Source organism: Sparus aurata, chromosome 4 (assembly GCF_900880675.1).
Source record: "Sparus aurata chromosome 4, fSpaAur1.1, whole genome shotgun sequence".
Classification (NCBI taxonomy): Eukaryota; Metazoa; Chordata; class Actinopteri; order Spariformes; family Sparidae; genus Sparus; species Sparus aurata.
This window is the reverse complement of record NC_044190.1, coordinates 13,313,151-13,332,911: the sequence shown is the minus strand read 5'-3', so window position 1 is coordinate 13,332,911 and position 19,761 is coordinate 13,313,151. Positions and strand designations below refer to the sequence as shown.

Here is a 19,761-nt window from a genome sequence, read left to right as displayed (position 1 = left end):
TTAATTCCTTACGTTTGCTAAAATTTGCAAGTGAACAACAACATGTAGCAACTATAACTTACCAGCTTTCCTCCATCTCTGCCATTCTGCTTTTTATGCCTGCGTCGTTGAAATCGCTGCAAAGAATCTTTTGCTCTTTTGAATCTGGAGGTCACAGGGTTGTAAAAATATTTGTGAGACTCATATATTTCTACATGGAACGTTGAGGACATAATTTAAAGACAAATAAGTCTGGAACAAGCAGCTATACTTTTAAACACTATTTGGGAGTGTCCTTACAGAGTCGTTAAGGACACGTGTGAGCTCTGAGGTTCAGAGCCGTTAGGGCCACTTGTGGGGAAGATGTCAGAGGAGACAATCTGCCTATCTTGGACTGTGCAGTGCACATTGAAGAAGCCAGAAACTTTAACATTGAGGTGTACAGAAAACCTAAACACACAGTTCAATACTTGCTGTTTGGCTGTCCCCTCCACTGGTCATCAGAACCCTAAACCAGTGGGTTGGGACTATTCCTGCTAAGACAGAGGGGAAGGAGAAGAAACAGAAGCACATCAGGGGCACTTAAAACCTGCGGTCACCCAAACTGGACCTTTGTCAAAACCCCTAAAAGATCCAGAGCAGACAGAGAAGTGGAGACGAGAAAACGTAACCACATCGCCATTCGCTATGTCGTGGGAACATCTGAGAAACACAGCAGGATCTTTAAAAGACATCATATCCCAGTTCACTTCAAACTTACCAACATGCTGAGGCAGAAACGCGGAGGTGGCCTAAGACATTACCTATCATCCACCTACAATACAGTACTGAGTTCCCTCCCCAGACAGCTTAACAATCATTTTCACCTGGGCTCATCTAGCCCTAGCAACCCACATGAAGACTGGTTGGGTCAACAACCCACAAGTGGCCCTAATTACTCTGAAACTCAGAGCTCACATGTGTCCTTAACGACTCTGTAAGGACACTCCCACAAAGAGTTTAAAGCTGGCAAATTTCCCCCAAGTTAGTTAGAACTGAAGAAGCCCCTTGGATGAGAGATGAGATATCTTCAAGAAACTGAAACAAGTCCAGTTGTCCACAATACAGCACTACATTAAAGTTTGAATACTGTAATTTGCTGTCATATTAACAGTTTTGTTTAGGTAGGATAGGTAAGGGATTTTGAAATTGTAACAGGTATTTACATGCACATCTGAGCAGGTGTTGGGTTGAAAAAAGTACAAGTACTACAAAGGTAGTTTAAACACACACACACACACACACACACACAGTTCAATAGTTTTGAATTAATATTAAGTTAACCCATACTGAATGACAAAGTTTTGCCCGAATAAAAACACCAGCAAACATTATCTATCCGCCTCCTAATTCCTACTCATCTTTTTTTTAAATGCTGCCTTTTCAAAATATAACTCTTTGAATGAGAAAGTAGATGCAGTTAACTGGATTTACTTTGGTATTTTCAGGTCATCATATATACTTTTTCATTTAAACAGTTATATTCAAAAACTTCATCAGTCAGCTTCCAAAAAAAAAAAAAAATAAGCCGTTGCTTTCTTATTTAATACTCACTGAGTTATAAAAAATAGATGTCAGCCACTTGAGTCCTTAGGGTGTAAGTCATGTGAAGGGAAAATGTTCAAAAAAAGTCAACTAAGCCAACAAGATTTTTTTTTTTTTGACTCCTGGAAATTATGTTTGTACGTTTTTTAGTTGAACAACAATCAGCCAAGCTACCAGTGAACCTAAATGTCACAGTATAGACTGATACTAAGCTCAAGAACATATACAGGTAAAGTTTTTACTTAACTTCTGAATCACTTTGAACAAAACTACACCAATCCAGTTTAGGTGTAGTGAAGAAAAACAGACCAAACCTCTCCAAAGAACACGAACTGTATGTATAGACTGAACATGGGTAAGTTGTAAAGCATGTTTGTATTTTGATGAACTGTTCATTTAATATAGAGTTGTACTCACTGTGCAGGCTCTAAAAAATCCAGACTTCCTAGTACAGATGCACAAGAAGAACACGGAGAACAGTGGTACGCCTGGTGTCAATGTCATGTAATTCCTATAATGATAAAAATAGAAGTGTACATCCTGTTACAATCATTAAACAAACCAGATTCAGACCTGATGTCCAATGAGAACATATATCAATAAATACCTGTTCACATTTAATGCAAACAGACAATTAGCAAAAAACAAAGTGGACTAACTGTAATAATTCTAAAGCTCATTTAAAGCATTGAATGTGTCCAATGTTACAGAGGTTCAACCAATGAAATGTATAATAATCTCTAAAATTTCCGCCACAGCATCTGTTGTCTTCCCAGTTTTACACACCCTCTGTCTGAATAAGGTCATCTGTCCAGGAAGATGGCCGTCAAGCTCAGTGTAGAATGTGTTGGGCAGGTTCTGGTTTGTAATCCGTTGGAACTCTGCATACACTTATATTTAAAGACAGAACAGAGGGACAGTACAGCAATTTTCAAATTGTCAGTTCAAGTTTGGAGGCCTATTACAGTCCTATAAAGCAGCAAATAAATATAGGTACTCATTGAGTGGCTACTAAATGAGTACCTTTATCAGTGACTCAATGACTACTGTGCTCGGCGCACACGTCAATGCCTCTCCTCTGTCTTCATATAAGTCAAAGCATGCGACCAAAGTTCCAACTGTGGGTCAAAATAATGTGCTGTGACCCCGAGGTATCTGTGATTACTGAGTCCAAATCCAGTAGTCTTCGGTGGGAGCAACCATGTATGTCTGTCCCAACATCTCCTCCACTTTAGCTTTCTCGGCTTCATACAAGTTATGTATCTTGGTTACAGTGGTGGCTCTCGAAGGCAAGTTATATATGCAGTCGCTGGATGCAATGCAAATTATTTCAAGCAAACCCTCGTCCTCCACAATGTTAATCGGCTTGCAAGCTGCAGCTACCTATTGAGCCATCGCTGTTTAAAGTTTGTCGCGTGTAGATTTGTCCAAGCATCTCCATTGCAACTATCCAGCGTGATTTGCCTTTGCCGTATGAATTAGTGTTGTGTTATTATCACGTTAACTTTGACAGCCCTAATAAGTTATAAATATGTTATGTCAAATTGCATTTGAATAGGTAGAAATACAATAGATGTGTGAAATAATTGTTATTTTAGGAGTACAACTTGAAATTAAGAAAATCTGTAAGTCTACAAATATGTATTTATTTTTATCGGAAAAAAGGGAAACATCTGTAATAAAACAAACAAAACAAAACAGAATACCTCCTGAAAAAAAATGTTTTCTTATGGTGTAGATAGAAAGATAGATGGAACACATACACACAAACACACATATACACACACCCTATCCAGTCAGGCATTTCCTCAGCAGCATCTCTTTCCAGATAAGAAGATCCAAAGGCTGAGTGGTCCTGCAAATGGAATCATCTCCACCATCAATGGGGATGATGCTCATCTAATACACTGCCTATGTGCTTTGCTTGTGTGTGCACCAGTGGGAGTGAATGTGTGTCCAGCCTCTCTATAGGATGTGGTATTGCGTCTGTCTGAGTGGATGACTGTCAGCAGTACTTGCTCTGTTATCCTGCTGACGTCTCCATTACTATCATCTGAGGTGGGACTTAGCCCTGTCTGCTGTCACTCTGCTGACACACACACACACACACACACACACACACACACACACAACACACACACACACACACAAACAAACTGCATTTATAGGGAAAAAGGACATATATATGCCAATACACGTGGCAGTACAACATGTTTCATTGATAGATGTACTGATTCTACAACATGTCCGATGCACTTAAGTTCTAACAGTTACACAGGCATGCATATTCATGTTTTTAACTCAAATATAGAAAAGTTTTCTTTCTGTGTTACATTACAGACAATTTGACTTATAGCCTGGAGCTGTGGACATGGTCATGTGTTTCAGTCAAAGAGCGTTAAAAAGCAGATCACTCAGGAGAAGGGGGGATCAGGAGAGGTCAACGTGAGGTAACCTGAGTGGGTGAGAACAAAAGAGGCAGCTTGTTTTTATTGCCAGGGCTCAAATGTATGTTTCTGTGTGATGACATCAGCCTCTGCAATATAATATTACCACTTCTCACATACAGGAAGTCAGTTTATCATTTTAATTATAAAGGATAATGCCGTTTTTTTAAACCAAGATTTTATGCCTATGATTCCGTCATGTCTATCCATTATTGTTTTCATTTAAGTAATTACAACAAAGGGGCGGCTGTAGCTCAGTGTATAGAGCTGGCTGACTAGTGATCGGAAGGTCGCTGGTCCGAATCCCAGCTCCCCTGGGGCGGAACTGAGCTACATGTCGAAGTATCCTATCCTCAAAGTTGGCACCTTGGGTGGCGGCCTCTGCCATCAGTAAGGGTGAGTAAGCTGTCGACTCATCCAGGGTGTACCCTGCCCAAGCCCACAGAGATAAAAGGGGGGGATAAAAGCGGTAACATCCCCTGCGACCCTCACAGATGAGCGGAAGAAAATGAGATGAGATGATAATTACAACAAACTCCAGCTGCCAACAAATCAAGGGATTCTGATGACCAAAGAAGTTGCAAATGAGCTAAGATTTTAGGCAAAATATCTAAACTCCAAACTGTTGGTGATAGTCCATAGCGAGGGACAAATTTGAAACGCAATCAGTAGATCTGCTGTAAACTGTGTCTGTTTTACTGTTTGGCATTTATGTTGGAAGTTATAGAGCAAAGTCGGCAAATTCAGCAGCCTGCCAATGTAATGTGACCTATTTATTTTACTTGCCAAAACATATTTTTACACGCATTTGGCGAGTGCCAATTTTAAACCCTGGTTGCAGGTCTTGGAAATATGTCTTGACCAGTGTGATGATGAGCTCTAGTACATGGAAGAAGTAGAAGGATTCCCAAATAAGTTCATGGGAAACTGAGCCAAACGCGTTGTTGAAAGGGTCATGAACTTGAAGGTGTCTTTGTGAATAAGCTTAGAACTTGAGGAAACTTCACAAGGAGAAAGAATACATAAGAATATGGTTCTACAAAGATGATAGACAGTTCTTGATGTCTGCTTGGAGTAGCCGGAGACCTTTGAACTTGACGTCAGAGGCTTTTTTCCGCAGACGATCCTGCATTAGCATTTCTGTGCTTGTATCACCCTCTTCAGTGATTCAAACTTGTTTTTGTTCCGTTGCTGTGCTTCATTCAACTGATTTGACTGGTTGCTTCACAAGAAGTACTGGTCAATGTGAGGCCCTTGTCTCTGCTCTCTCAAGCACCTTTTCCTTCCTTGGTGGATCCTCAAGCCCATTGCTGATGTTACTTTCTCACAACCACAGATGCACACCTGACACTTGCATTCTGCTGCTGTCATGGATGTCTTGTGTACTGTGCACTCCTTGTCTATAGTTTTTTCTGGACCTGGGTCTGTAGCCATGTTGTCAGTCGATGAGCCATCTTGCGCCCCTGCTCTCGCAGATTCTGCTATGTATGATATGTTTCATCATTGACTTTTAGTAGCATTTAGTGACTGCCTACAAATAACTTAAACAGTGTTGGAGACTGCCGCGATGGGTAGCTAGCCCATGACAGGCCTAGAGGGGGCTGTTGCCTCCTGTCAGCTGTCTCTCCAAGCTGACACACAGACTTTCCCATGTTGTCCGCTGCCCTTTCACAGCAGTCACTGGACTGGACACTTGAAAATCAGAATCATAAAACGAAGGACGAGATGTTACACTGTCCATTAGAGCTGCAACGATTACTCAAGTAACTTGAATAATTCGATTACAAAAAATAGTCAAAGCGAAATCTCTGCCTCGAAGCTTCGTTTAATTTCTATCACCCGCGTTATGTGGCCTGCTTAGCTCAGAGATAATTTTTCCACATGGACTGTTAATGCGGACACACACCACTACGTTCAGAATTGAGTTAGCGTGATGCCAGAGAGCCAAGAAGCTGTCCATAAAAGTCAGAGAATGTCCAAAGCTTGAGATCATTTCCCACTTAAAAAAGAAGATAAAGTGCAAGGTGTCTACTGCAAAGCAGAACTGGCGTACCACAACAGCATGTCTAATGATTCAACATCTGAACTGAAAGAATGGTAACACCAGCTCACCAAGCGTTGCCGACACAAGCTAACGTAAACATTGATGCTAGCTAATTTAACGTAGCTTAGCATCGCTAGTTAGAGCGTATGGTATTTGTAGAGGCTGTAGCCTGATGTCGGTATGACTAGATATCATGTTAATATGTGTAAACTAATTTGTGTTAAAGCCAACAAGCAACCGAGGCTTTATTTGGGATTGAATATGAGTCAAACCTTTGTGTAAAAGCATAATTGCGACGAAAGAGGCACTTTTAGGATTTACCGTAGTTTCGGTTTTGGGCACGTTAATTTTGAACGGGAGAGCTAGGGGCACGACAAGCTAGCATCAAAATCGCTATTTTTAGAACTCGACACAACATGAAACTTTGCTCGTGGCATTACTAGGGTCTCTACTCATGACCTGGCAGACAAAAAGTGTCGATCCCCGAGTGCGACCTGACAGGCAGGAGAGTAATGGTGAACCGCTCCTCAAGCGTGCCTGTCAGGTCAGCTCGCACACTTTTTGTCTGCCAGGACGACGATGCGCAGGAACTGCAGCAGCTAACGTGAGTAGTTCAAAAACCTTCTTTTTCATAAAATCTGTGTACACAAACAATGTTCTCAATGCTCTTGTTCATAAGTAGAGACCCTAGTGATGCTACGAGCAAAGTTTCATGTTGTGTTGAGCCTTTTTAGTGTTCTAAAAATAGCGATTTTGACGCTAGCGTGTCGTGCCCCTAGCTCTCCCGTTCAAAATGAACGTGCCCAAAACCGAAACTACGGTAAATCTTAAAAGGGCCTCTTTCGTCGCAATTATGCTTTTACATGAAGGTTTGACTCATATTCAATCCCAAATAAAGCCTTGGTTGCTTTTTGGCGAGAGTTTCGCTTTAAAATGCAACAGAGTAATAGCCGACACCAAATAACTCCTTTCCCCACACACACACACACTCATCTCTCTCACTCTCCCTCACGCACGGGTGCACACATTAACAAACACACACCTTTACTCCCGGTGTTAGGAATAGTTGGAATAAAAGCCAATAGCATGGTCTATTTAACAGGCCAGTCATTTTCATCATGCATTATTTGGTATTGTTGTTTAATAATGCAAAATTATTTGATAGCTGCAGCCCTACTGTCCATTGTGCCAATGGGTGGTGAGCACTATGACTTGTTAAAAGTGATTGACGATCAACTGGTGTGTGTGTGTGTGGAAGGGGGGTGGGGGCCCAAGTACCATCCTTAAGTGGTACTTGGGGCCCAGCACAGGTCCTTCTGCTTGAGCCAAATCCCCGCCAGCCGCCAGCCACAAAAAACTTGTGACACAGACTGAACTGAATGCAATGATAGACAGGTATGTTGTTGAGAACTTGCTCCCGTTATCAACAGTTGACTCAGACTCCTTCAGAGCACTCATTGGCAAAATATCCGGGAGAACAGGTGCCGGTTCGCCATGTAGAAAGACATTTTCTAAATACATATGTAGATGCCGAGTACGCTAAAATGACTGCCGAGCTCAAAAAGGGGAAGAAATAAAAGTAACGCAATAGTTAATAGTTTGATGATGGAAGGGGCCTCTGTGACTCTTGGAGGCAGAAAAGCATCAGATCGCGATTGAGGTACCACATAGTACTGTGAAATTTTGCTAGAGTGCTGCAACCAACCCACGGTTGAAAACTACAACATTTGTATGTGTTACATGTATGTAATACATAGTGAGTAGATATCTTCCGATCTGACACCCTCAATCTGCTGGACATCATTTGTCGGTGCCTTAAATAATTCAAAAACATTCAATAGCCATAACCATTGTAGATTTGTTACTGTTATGGTTCAGACTTGCACAAAACCTTATTAGTTAGGAAATATAGTGCATTCAGAATGTTTGTCAGACCTCCAGGATACATACCATGTATTTTTGGTAAAACACAATGGATGGGGTGCGTGGTAGCTAAGTTGGTAGAGCACGCACACCATGTACAGAGGCTGTGTTCTTGTTGTAGGAGTCCAGGGCTTGAGTCTGACCTGTGGCCGTTTACTGCATGTCATCCCATTTCCTGTCATATCTAAAGCTGTCCTAGCCATAAAGATGCTTAAAGAAACATATTGGATGTAGAAAAACCTTTGTTTATCCTATTATTTCTTCTCCAGGAATATCATGTTTTTGAAAGGCTTCCGGCTGTTGTAGGTGTTCCTGGTGTTGCACAGTGTTCAGGTCAGTCAACTTGTGTTTCACCGGTTCAGTGCTTTTAATGTGAAGCTGTTTAGTAGTGGGTAACCTGGTGCAGTGGACAACACTGGTGTGTTTCCACAATGGAGAAATGTTGCCACTGCAGCAACCCTATGCACAACACACTTTCAACTCTGAAAGCTTGATGTTGCAAAATAATGATATTTATAAGGGGAAAAATTGATTCATTACATATTATGAACTTGTGAATCCCACTGTATCAACGTAGATGGCCTGTGTGTAGCCACAGTACTCTTTTTGTATTGGTTGTGCTGGATTTGCTGCCCACTGGTTGACCAGCCCACCAGGGAAATGCCTGCTGTTCAGATGGCTAGTCCCTGCTAATGTTATTCAGTCACAATAGACTATGTGAAAACATCTATGAGATATGGCAGTGATAGAGGTTTTGCTGTCCTTGAAACAATTTTAGCTTGTTTTTAAATGCAGGAATTAATTGAGATCAACTGTGACGCAGTCATCTGCCGGCTCCAGCCATCACCCAGACATGCGCTACCTCCTTCTCACTGACACCTTTAAGGAGCCAGAGCATATATGGCCTCTATTTTTCCATCATAATTAAACAAGTTTCCGCCTTTATTCCATGTCCATTAGCAGAGCCCATAGCACTGCTTGGGAAATGGTCATTATCGCAGACAGAAATAGGAACATAAATTTGCTGTTAATGAAAATGTCAATTAGTGGTCGACTGTGTTAGAAGGGGGCTGATTGTACCACCACTGTGAATTAAGCATCCACATTCTCACCAGGGTGTCTCACATACACATATATACATGCATTCAAACACCTTAAGGACACACACATACACACATCCAAATATAATACTGTAATACCACATCAGTATGGAATGAATTGAAATTGACTAGCACTGATTCACATACATTATTTTGGGGGAATTTCTTAATTTTTCAACATCTCACATCATCCGTTGCGACTCTTTTCATGTGATCCTAGGGATAGAGAAATTTAAAAAAGTGAATCATAGATTGAAATTAAAAATAGGCCCAAAGAAAGTAATGTTTGCTAAAAAAAAAAAAAAAAATGTTCTCCTCGTTAGTCTGTAGTTTCATCCTTAAGCTGTTTCGTCTCTGGAACCCCTAGGTTTGACGAGTTGTTTTGATATTTTTATTCACATATTTGGATCATTAATCAAATGGCGGCATGGAGGGAGGGCAAGCAGAGGGGGATGGATGCGATCCATATAGCATATCTTCTTCAGGGCTTGTGTGTGTGTGTGTGTGTGTGTGTGTGTGTGTGTGTGTGTGAGAGAGAGAGAGAGAGGGAGAGGGTGTATGTGTGTGCATGTGCAAGATCAATCTAAAAGTCCTCTGCAACAGCCACTTCAGACCCTGGGCGCAGTCACAAAAAAATGATTACCATTACACTCCCACCCTCCCCTCTCACTCTCAACAGACGATGAGGGGAAATAAATGTTGCCACACACACACATACACACACTCACAAATATACCATTGGCTGCAGTGCTAGAAATGACAGAAATAAAAAAGACGGATTTCCACCTAAACGTCAATATGAGGGGGATGTATTAAAAGTGCATTTGAAATTCTTAGCAGCGTTCCACTTCATTTCTGAATGTCTGGGTCTTGCACCCTTAAAAGCAGAGGGAAATAAATCAAGTTGTTGCTCGTGCCGAGACCCCTATAAAAATAAATAGATGAATGCTGGTCACCTCAGAACCATTTTTAAAATGTCCCCCTAGCTGCACTGTATCCATAATTATGATTTTGATTGTCTGTGACCACATCCTCCAAGATCAAATGTGAAGCGGAATTACAGCAACGCGCATGAAGAGATTTATTTATCATCTGCTGGGGCTAAGGTTTTGCATGACAATCAGATAGCAGCTAATACCACGAGGTATAAACTGCAATTTCTTTGGCTTCAGCAACAACACTTTCTAACCTCTCATGTTCCAAAGATTAAACTTTGCATAAAGAATGATGCTCTGAATGTTTGGACAAGGTCAGCAGCATTCAGAGTTAGACAGTTTGAGTTTCCATCAATACAACCTTCATGTATAAGACTTGTCCATGACATCAGTTCACAACCCTTGCTGATACCAACTGGAGAGATAAGAATGTCATGGGTCAATATAGGCCAACAATAATGTATGTGTCATGGCCTAGCTGTGATCAAGGATGTCATGCTTGTCCTGCATAGGATCCTCATGAAACCTGGATACTTCAGTCCCTCTGGTGTCCATACACATTGCCAGAATGCTGGCAATGTGTGTTGCTGTAGGTCATGGACATGTTGGAGCTTTACATTTGACATGTTCAAACTTTACATTTCTTTAGGTTAAATTTGCTATTCTATGTTTTGACATTTTCTGATTGGTCTGGTTAGATTTAGGCCTGAAAACACTTAGTAAGGGTCTGGAAAAGATCATGTTTTGGCTCTCAGCATCTCTTTAAAAATAACACTTAAACGTTTAAATTATCCAGTCTTTTCACACTTACAAATGTTGAAGTGCTGCCTTGAATAGTGGTTTGTAGCTTGCCAGTTGTCTCACACAACTGACATTAACATGCCAGCTTATAGACATGTTGTGAATGCGATATGATTTAAATGTTGATATGACATGTTTGGCACATACAAATTTCGAACGTATCAGTGATTTGCAAAATGAAAAATAGACCCACGAAGAAAAAAATTATACAAAGCAGCTACACTCCGTTCAACAACATCAACATCATCAACACGCTCACACACTCATTGTGAATTCTTCGGACAATGATCTATTGTGATGCACACATGGCCTTAGTCAGACTTTACGCACAGTTTGTACTGCTGGCAGGTTGAAGCCTGTTGACTGATATGATCATTTTGGGACCTTTTTTTTTTCTTTGCTGCATGATGTTTTTTATTTATTATTATTATTTTTTTTCCTACCTGGTGCTCCCAACTTCTGGTTATCTTTGTGTTTTCTGGCTGAACAGATCCTGATGTTGGAAATGTGGTTATTTAGGAAGCTAAAAGTGACATTTAGTGTAGACTACATGCTATTTAAATGTAACTGCTGTTTGTATGTCTTTGAAGCATATTTACATTTTTTTATTGTGTTTTCTCACTTAAAAGCCTTTTTTTATATCCAACATATTTAATCACAAATAATTGAGTGTTCATTGTTGTGCAGTACTTGGGGCTCTCAAAGCCACCATACATGTACATACAACTGTACATATTATCATGTACATCTTTCTTGTGCTGTAGTTCTATGTCATAACTATTTCGGAGAATATTTCACCCTTCAAAATAAAATGGAGACAAAACTAATCTTTGCAGTCTTTGGATTGTGTTTTGGCACTGAAACTTGATGACAGCACACAATCAGTAACACAAGCATGAAAATGTATTTCATGTATCTTTTTTTTAGTTTCAATCAAAAAATGTCAATATAAGTGTTTGCCGTCATAAGGTCCTAACGCTTTAAAGAAACGCCTGCATGCACGCCCACACACACCCACTCCCATACACACAGGAACATCCCAGAATATACACACAGAAAAACACACAGGCAAACACTGACACTTGCAAATCTTCAACAATACGCCCATCTTCACTTTGATAGCTGTCATTTCTACACGAGAATTTCCTCTGCTGCTGGGGGAAATAAAAGAGTTGGTGCTAATGGAGGATAATTACACTCTTCCTTTCTCTTTCTCTCTCTCTCATGATGTCTCTCGCTTGTTTTTCCTCTGGTGCTGCATTGCACAGGATGGATGCCAGTGAAGTCGCAAACTGCTGCATTCAGGCCCATTACATCTGCAATGAGTGGGGACGCAAGCAACATCTGGTGTCTAAGCTGTGATAGAGAGCTGTGCCCTTTTAATAGATATCTGCAGGCAACACAGGGTGAGAGATCACATCTCAACATTAACTCTTCAAAGCCCACTTAGAGGCATGGGGTGGGGTCAGAGCGGTATGGGGAGAAAGGACGAGAGAAAGGACAGTAGGGAATTAGTGGGTAAAAATAGGATTAACAAAGAGAGAGACAGATGAGAGAAGGGATAATGGGGGAAGGAGATGCCAGTATATGGAAGGGAATAAAAGTAGATGAGTTGGAAGGATGATCAACAAAAAATGAATAGGACAGTCAAAGGGCTAATGATAAAGGGAGGAGGGAGTAGAACTTAAAAAAAAGGTGAAAAAAGGAAAATAAGAAGTAAAAAATAAAATGTACAACATGTAGCCTAACTTCTGCCACTAGGGGCCTCTCTATCAAAAGAAGAGTCTCTCTTGAAATCTTACCATTTTTTTAAAATATCCAAAGTCTCTTAAAGCTTAAGCCTCCAGATAATCCTTGTTTTTGTCTGTCAATTTGATCATCATTATTTTAAGTTTATAGTCCATAAAATTCTCCTGACATTTCTCCTCAACACTAAATTCTGGCCCTTTATATGCAAACCAGGTAATTGGGCGGTGTTTAAAGTCATTTATAATAAATTGTGGGATGATCAGATGACTCATGCATGTGGGTAAAATTTCAGGATGATTAAGATTTACTGTATGAGGATAAGACATGGTTTTATAAATCTGAAGAAAAGACTGTGCATGCCTGTTTCCTGTTTTGTGTATATACAAATTTCTACACCTGAATATAAAAGAGTTTTATACACTTGGCCCTGGACTCACTTCATGGTTATTTTTTCCTTCAACAAAGAGTGATATAGCCTCAAAAGTAAGCACATATATTTTAACTTTTGGCTTTTTATTGGCTTTATTGATAGAACAGCTGGAGATAGATAGGAAACAGGATGAGAGAAAGGGGGAGTGACATGCGGCAAAGGGCCCCAGGCCGGGACTTGCACCTGGGGCTGCCGCAGCGAGGACAAAGCCTTTGCACATGGGACGCCTGCTCTACCAACTGAGCTAAACGGTGCCCCATTAAGCACTAGGGATGGGTACCTTTCACATTTGAAACGATACGGTACCGATACTCGGTACCTGCGAATCGGTACCGGTATATATCGGTACCTGTTTTCTGTACTTTTTTGTGTATATGTGTGGTAATTAAAGTTATTTTGTATATAGAAAAAATAGTCGATTTAAGTACTAATAATAACAATCATGGCAACAAAAAATTAACAAATTCTGCAAATCGAGATAAGAAACTGCAGCAGCAGTGAGCCTGGTTTCTTTTTTTCAGCAGAATAGAGATATACTCCATGAAAGAACATTATAACATATGATATTGCATAAAATAACATTTAATTATAGTAAAAAAAAGAGTAAAGCTGCAGTGGGCTACTATTATAAATATGCACCATATATAGTAGTAGTAGTAGTAGTAGTACTATTCTTCTGCATATTCTTGACTTTGAATGGGAGCATCTGTAACGTTGCAGTTTCTCTTCGGGCACCAATGAAGTATTTCTGATTCCGATTCATACATTATGAAGTCAGTTTAAACTTAAATTGAATTAAACAAGTTGACAGTATAGTAGAAATATGTCACATTTACATGTCAGGATCTGGTTATTATAGACACAGATTAAATATTTAACTGTCATGTATCATCACAGTAACAGCGTTACATACATTAGCAGCTATAAACACTTGTAAAAACATTATAAAAAAATACATATTGTGGTTTGGTGCGGACCTGTAGATTGAACATATAAGAAGTAGTTAATGTTTATAGTCATCAGAGAACGTTACGTTGTTTTTGGTTCGTATACATTTCCTGAATATATCCGTACGTGTGTGAATGTGTAAATGAGAGGCATTAACTTATGGCACTTTGTAGAAGTGCTTTATAAAGTTCACTTCATTGACTCGTATTAGTTCACGGGGCTGAGCTGCCTCCTCCAAAGGTGGCGATGTTGACGTACGGTCCAGCGCTCAATGAGGCGTCTTTGTATATATGTCTATGGTGCGACCCACAGCCAGGGAGTTTCAAAACCAGGAAACAGCTGATCACAGCAGTCAGTCCATCAGTTCATCCGCGGACGTCAAGATGAGCAACTAGACAGCCGCTGAGATCCAGGAGATGCTAGCGTCTCCTCGGTCTCTGTAGCTGTCTTCGTTATCCGCTTGTGTCGTAGCACCAAGCTACTACCGGTCGCTACTTTCAAATTAAAAGCCCCCCGCTAAGAATCCAGTTCTAAACTCCAATGGGGTGCAATGTAAAGCTCTTATTTTGAAGACAAATTCGTTGTCTTTCTGACAGAGAATGCAACTTTTAGACCATGTCCCGTCCATACCGCACTTCCGCTCTAACGGACGCCCGTGAAGGTGCGTTCAGGTACCGAAATGTGGTACCGACTGACTTCACGTGAATCGATACTCGGTACTTCGGGGGGAATTCGGGGGGAATTCGGTCGGTACCAATAAAAGTACTGAACTCGGTACCCATCCCTAGTAAGCACATATTTAAAACAAATGTATTCTTCACCACATCATGTCAGACAATTGCTATAATTAAAAACTGACATTTCTTACCTAGATACCCCACAGCATTTCCTATGGAGAAAACCACAGAAGAGAGCAATAAAGTTGCAAACTGCTCCTCAGTCTCCTCCCAGATGGTCGTATGATACACCTCCCAAGGGAAGTGCCCAGGAGGCATCCTAACAAGCTGCCCTTACCACTCCTCAACCTTTCACTAAGGCTTAGCCCATGAGGAAGCTCATTTTGGTCACTTGTATCTGCCCTTTTTGTCACTACCCACAGCTCGTGGCCATAGGTGAGGGTCTGAACGTAGATGGACTGGTAAATTGAGAGCTTCACCTTCTGGCTCAGCTTCCTCTTCAATGTGACGGTCCAGAGCAGCATCTGCAATACCAAACCTCCTGTCCATCTCCTGTTTCATTTTCCCATCACTCGTGAACAAGACCCAGAGATACTTGAACTAATTTGCTTGGGGCAGGAGCTCTCCCCCCAATCGGAGGGGGCAATCCACTATTTTCCAGCAGGGAACCATGGCCTCAGAGTTAGAGGGGCTTACCCTCATCTCGACTGCATCACACTCTGGAGGCCAAAGAAGCTAACAAAACCAGGTCATCTGCAAATAGCAGCAACACAATTTTTTAGGTTCTGGAACTGGACCACTTCCTTCTCCACGGCAGCGCCTCGAGATCCTGTCCCTGAAAATCACAAACAAGGTCAGTGACAAGGAACAACCCTGGCGAACACCTACTTTCAACAGGCTTGACTTATACAGCTCTCACCTTGGTCAGACAGGGACAGGATAGCAAAGTAAAGTAAAGGGCCCGGTACCCGATACACCTGCAGTAACCCCCACAGTACGCCCCAGGGGACCTAGTCATAGGCCTTTTCCAAGTTCACAAAACACATGTAGATTGGTTGGGCAAACTCCCAAGCCCCTGTAAGCAAGGATGCAAGGGTAAAAAGCTGATCTGTTGTTCCACGACCAGGACGGAAACTGCAATGTTCCTCCTGAATCCAAGGTTTGACAGTTTGCCAAAGCTTCCTTTCTGGCACCCTGGAGTAAACCTTTTGATACACTTGTAACAACCAGCACCACCAGTTATGATACTGAGCACAAATATGTAACAACCAACGAGCATTAGATGTCTTGTTTTGTTTAGTAAGAGGAGAGTAAATAAGTTCACTATGGGCCAGAATATCTGAAGCTCCAGGTCGCTCGGGAGGAATGGATTACAAACAGCAATGGTGAAACAAGACACACACGGACTCAGCAGTTATGTTTGAAGATAAGTACCAAATATTTATTATCTCCTTTCTCTCTTTCTTTCAAGTGTGTACTTTAAGTGCAACAAGAACATTGAAAAAATGACTTCAGATTCCCAAAACAAAACAATAATCACTTTTGTGACTTGCACTTGTTTTCCTTCTTCCAGATCTAACCAGGAATCCACCTGTTGAGTAAGTATATCTATTTGCTCCCTGGTATTTGAATGTTAGTTTGTGTATTATGGTGTTATTTAGGCACCACTCATTAATTTAGCACTATTTTGTGTTACGACTATTTTGTAGCCTATTTTAGAGTGCCACTAGAAAACCAACAGGTGATTCTTTTGACCCCTATTTAACACATAACTCAATTCAAACTTTAGTATCAACTGGTTCACTTAATGGAACTCAAACCCAACTTCAAAACACATGGGATGTTCAGAATGCATACAGTATTGCTCTCACTGCACTAACCTGAATTCTGTTGGAGGAAGAATGTAAATATGAAGATTATTCAAAAGCTACCATAACCTTTATGGCCCGAAATAGCCCAGAACAAATCACATAGTAAATTAAGGAACAGACATTACGATTAGATGTGCAATGCACTCAACTCGACTTAATCTCAACAATTGCCAAATCAATGCAGAGAGAGAATACCTAACAATCAGGTGCAAACATTTAAAAGAAAAACAATAATGATAACATGTGACGGATCACTTGTGTTTCAGTAAGTTCATCTTAGATTGTAGGATCCAATGGCTTGTAGAATCCAATGACTGTAGCATGGGGCAATTGAACACGATTGTCCTACCAATGCGTTGAGAATCCTTACGGCTGGACGTGGGGCAATTGAACACGATTGTCCTACCACTGTTAATCTGACGTTTCAAACATATCTCATCCTCTTTAGATCCAGTTCTTGGGTTAGCTCGCCACTCCAGGACCAACTGTACTCCTCTCCAACAGAAGCAGCCGGCTGAAGAATCCAGGGATCTCGTCTCACACAAATGATCAACACAGGAAAACAAAAGACCTGGCCTTGTACCCACAAAGCCAGGGGAAAACAAATCAATAAGTGATTCAAATGCATTTTTTTCCTTGATCTGAATCATTATGGCATTGCCATTTTACATTAAATGATATAATGCCTTGTATCTCTTAACTAAAATACCCTTGTTGCATTTAATCAAATAAAACACCTTTAACAATTTGGCATTCTTCTTCTTCTCCAAAAAAACAAAACAAAACAACAACAACCATGTAATCTCTATGGTCATTCTACACAACACACTGCATAGGCTTAGCTTTGTATAATTTTAGCCTGAAATAGCAACAGGCACCTCCAATCCCAGTACAGGCCAAGGGACATGCTAACACCAACTCAGTCAAGGATTAGTTATCTATATACACATTCTTTGGCATCACAATTGGGCACTAGGAAGTTAAGCTGCTAATCGACATTACTGTTGCAGCCAACAACGCTAGCATGAGTAATGCTAATGACGCTAATATAGCTAGCGCGGTAGTCGCGACGCTAATGCTAATGCTGCTAAGCTAGCGGGAGAGCCGCGACGCTAATTTATCGCTCCTTTCTTTACAAACACAAACCGAAGTCACACACCAGCATCTTAGACAACTCACCAAGAATTTTCCTTTGGCTAATGGCAGCAGAATTGTAACCACCACAGGTCTTTTGGATGAGAGCAATGATTCAGTTATCTGGCTTTTACTAGTAAGTAGCTGATGCCTTCACTGTCCAAACACACGTCCCGTTTCTTTAGCTGCTCCGGTAGGAGGAAAAAGATTTCTTAGATGCACTGGCAAGTTCAAGTGTTTGACAGACGTGGATAACGTCCATAAAGTCAAAGTCAAGTCTCAAACTATATTATCACATGACCAATATATATATTGTTGTTTTATAATTTCTGTTCATAGTGTTATCAATAGCCACAGGTTATATTGTTTATCCATCAGTAAACCCCACCTTCTCATATTGGTCATTTATTTGACTTTAATTGGGTTTTAGTAACCAGGGGTTACACACTGGTAATTGGAGCACACCCTCCAGTCCCCTTTCTTTAAGATCGGAACCACCACCCGAGTCTGCCATTCCAAAGGTTCTGTTCCAGACCTCCCAGCCACACTGAAGAGAAATGTCAGCCAAGATAGCCCAACAATGTCTATAGCCTTCAGCATATCAGGACGAATCTTGTCCACATCTGATGTTTGCCACTGGTGAGTTTCTTGACTACCCCAGCAACCTCTGCCAGTGGTATGAATGAGTATTCCCCTGAATCTTCAGGCTCTGTCTCTACTTTAGAGGATGTGTAAGTTGGATTCAGAGGCTTCTCAAAGTGCTCTTTCCACCGCCAAACAATATCCACAGTCCTGGTCAGCAGTTCTCAAGCCCTGCTTTCCTTTCCTGAGTCCTGAGATGGTTTGCCAGAACCTCCCTCCAGGCTGACAAGTCGCAATAAGAGAGATGTGCACAAAGTGCGCAGCCTTCAGGCTCCAAATATTTATTGCCGATTCAAGATTTATCAAGAAACTTTAAAGACAGAATACAGCATTATCACTGTAGTGTTGCTATACAGAAATAAGTATCCTTGTTTACAAGCATGGTGAGCTCTGTACTAAACTAAATGTAATAATAACCAATAAAGATTCAACCAAATGAATACTAATAACAGCTTTAGCTACATTTCCATACTCGATATGCTAAAAGGATAAATATCAATAGCTAATCAGTGAAGAAAATAATATTTTCTGAGTTGAATGCTAGCTGGAATCAATGCTTTCATAAGTGACTTTTATAGAATATCTTTCACAAAATGTTAATCAATACACATTATTGAACTGCATATTGACATATTCCACCTTACATGCAATACTTTCTACAGCACAACAACATGATGGCAGCAGATTATCTTCTTGTGCTCTGATTGGGCTGAAATCCAACCTCCTGTACATGTGTTGTTCTTGATCCTACTTGCTGTCCACACAGGACGTTTTGTCAACGGACTGTGCAATTGAACAGACAAGCTGTAGGGGTACCAGACTGAAGAATATTAAATGCCTGGAGGACAGAAAACAGGGTTAAAATATGGTGTGTCCCCTGGAGGCATTGATAGTGAGTTCCCTGCATCCTTTTAGATTTTAATGCATCAGAGACACAGGACGCTCCTATCAACATCCTTTTTGCCCATTGAAATACCACTTTTTTTTTTTTTTTATCAGTACAAGAATCCATGTATAGTCACTCTGCTGCCTGAAGTTTCTCTCTTTTCTTCAAGGTCAAGGTCAAGTTTTTTTTCTATGGCACAGTTAAAAAACTACGGAAGCGCATTGCATTCACTGGATAAAAAAAAAAAATAGACACCTTATCTCGTAATTATGAGAAAAGATCTCGTAATTATGAGAAAAGATCTCGTAATTACGAGATCCGGATCTCGTAATTATGAGAAAAGATCTCGTAATTTTGAGAAAAGATCTCGTAATTATAAGATCATACTTTTACAGTAAATACTCCCGGTAATAAACTGAAGGTATCACGAAGGTATCCGGATTTCAAAGTAAAGGACGACATGAGAAAAAACAACAACAACAACAACAAAATACATTTTTTTCATAAGTAGTTCAAGATTCATAAACTGCTGGATTTAGCCCTTCCTGGACTACTTGCATGCATAATATGAAGTACTTTTACTGTGTACTTTTCGAGTAATCCTGTGTCAA

At 40.7% G+C, this 19,761-nt stretch overlaps 1 long non-coding RNA gene across 1 annotated transcript; it reads right to left on the bottom strand.

Moving 5' to 3' along the window:
- Window positions 1-16,031: 16,031 nt before the first annotated feature.
- On the bottom strand, window positions 16,032-18,062 carry LOC115579953 (uncharacterized). Its single transcript, XR_003983774.1, has 2 exons — window positions 17,668-18,062; window positions 16,032-17,064 (listed from the first exon to the last, which is right to left on the bottom strand). It is a non-coding gene; the product is annotated as an uncharacterized LOC115579953 (long non-coding RNA).
- Window positions 18,063-19,761: the final 1,699 nt, after the last annotated feature.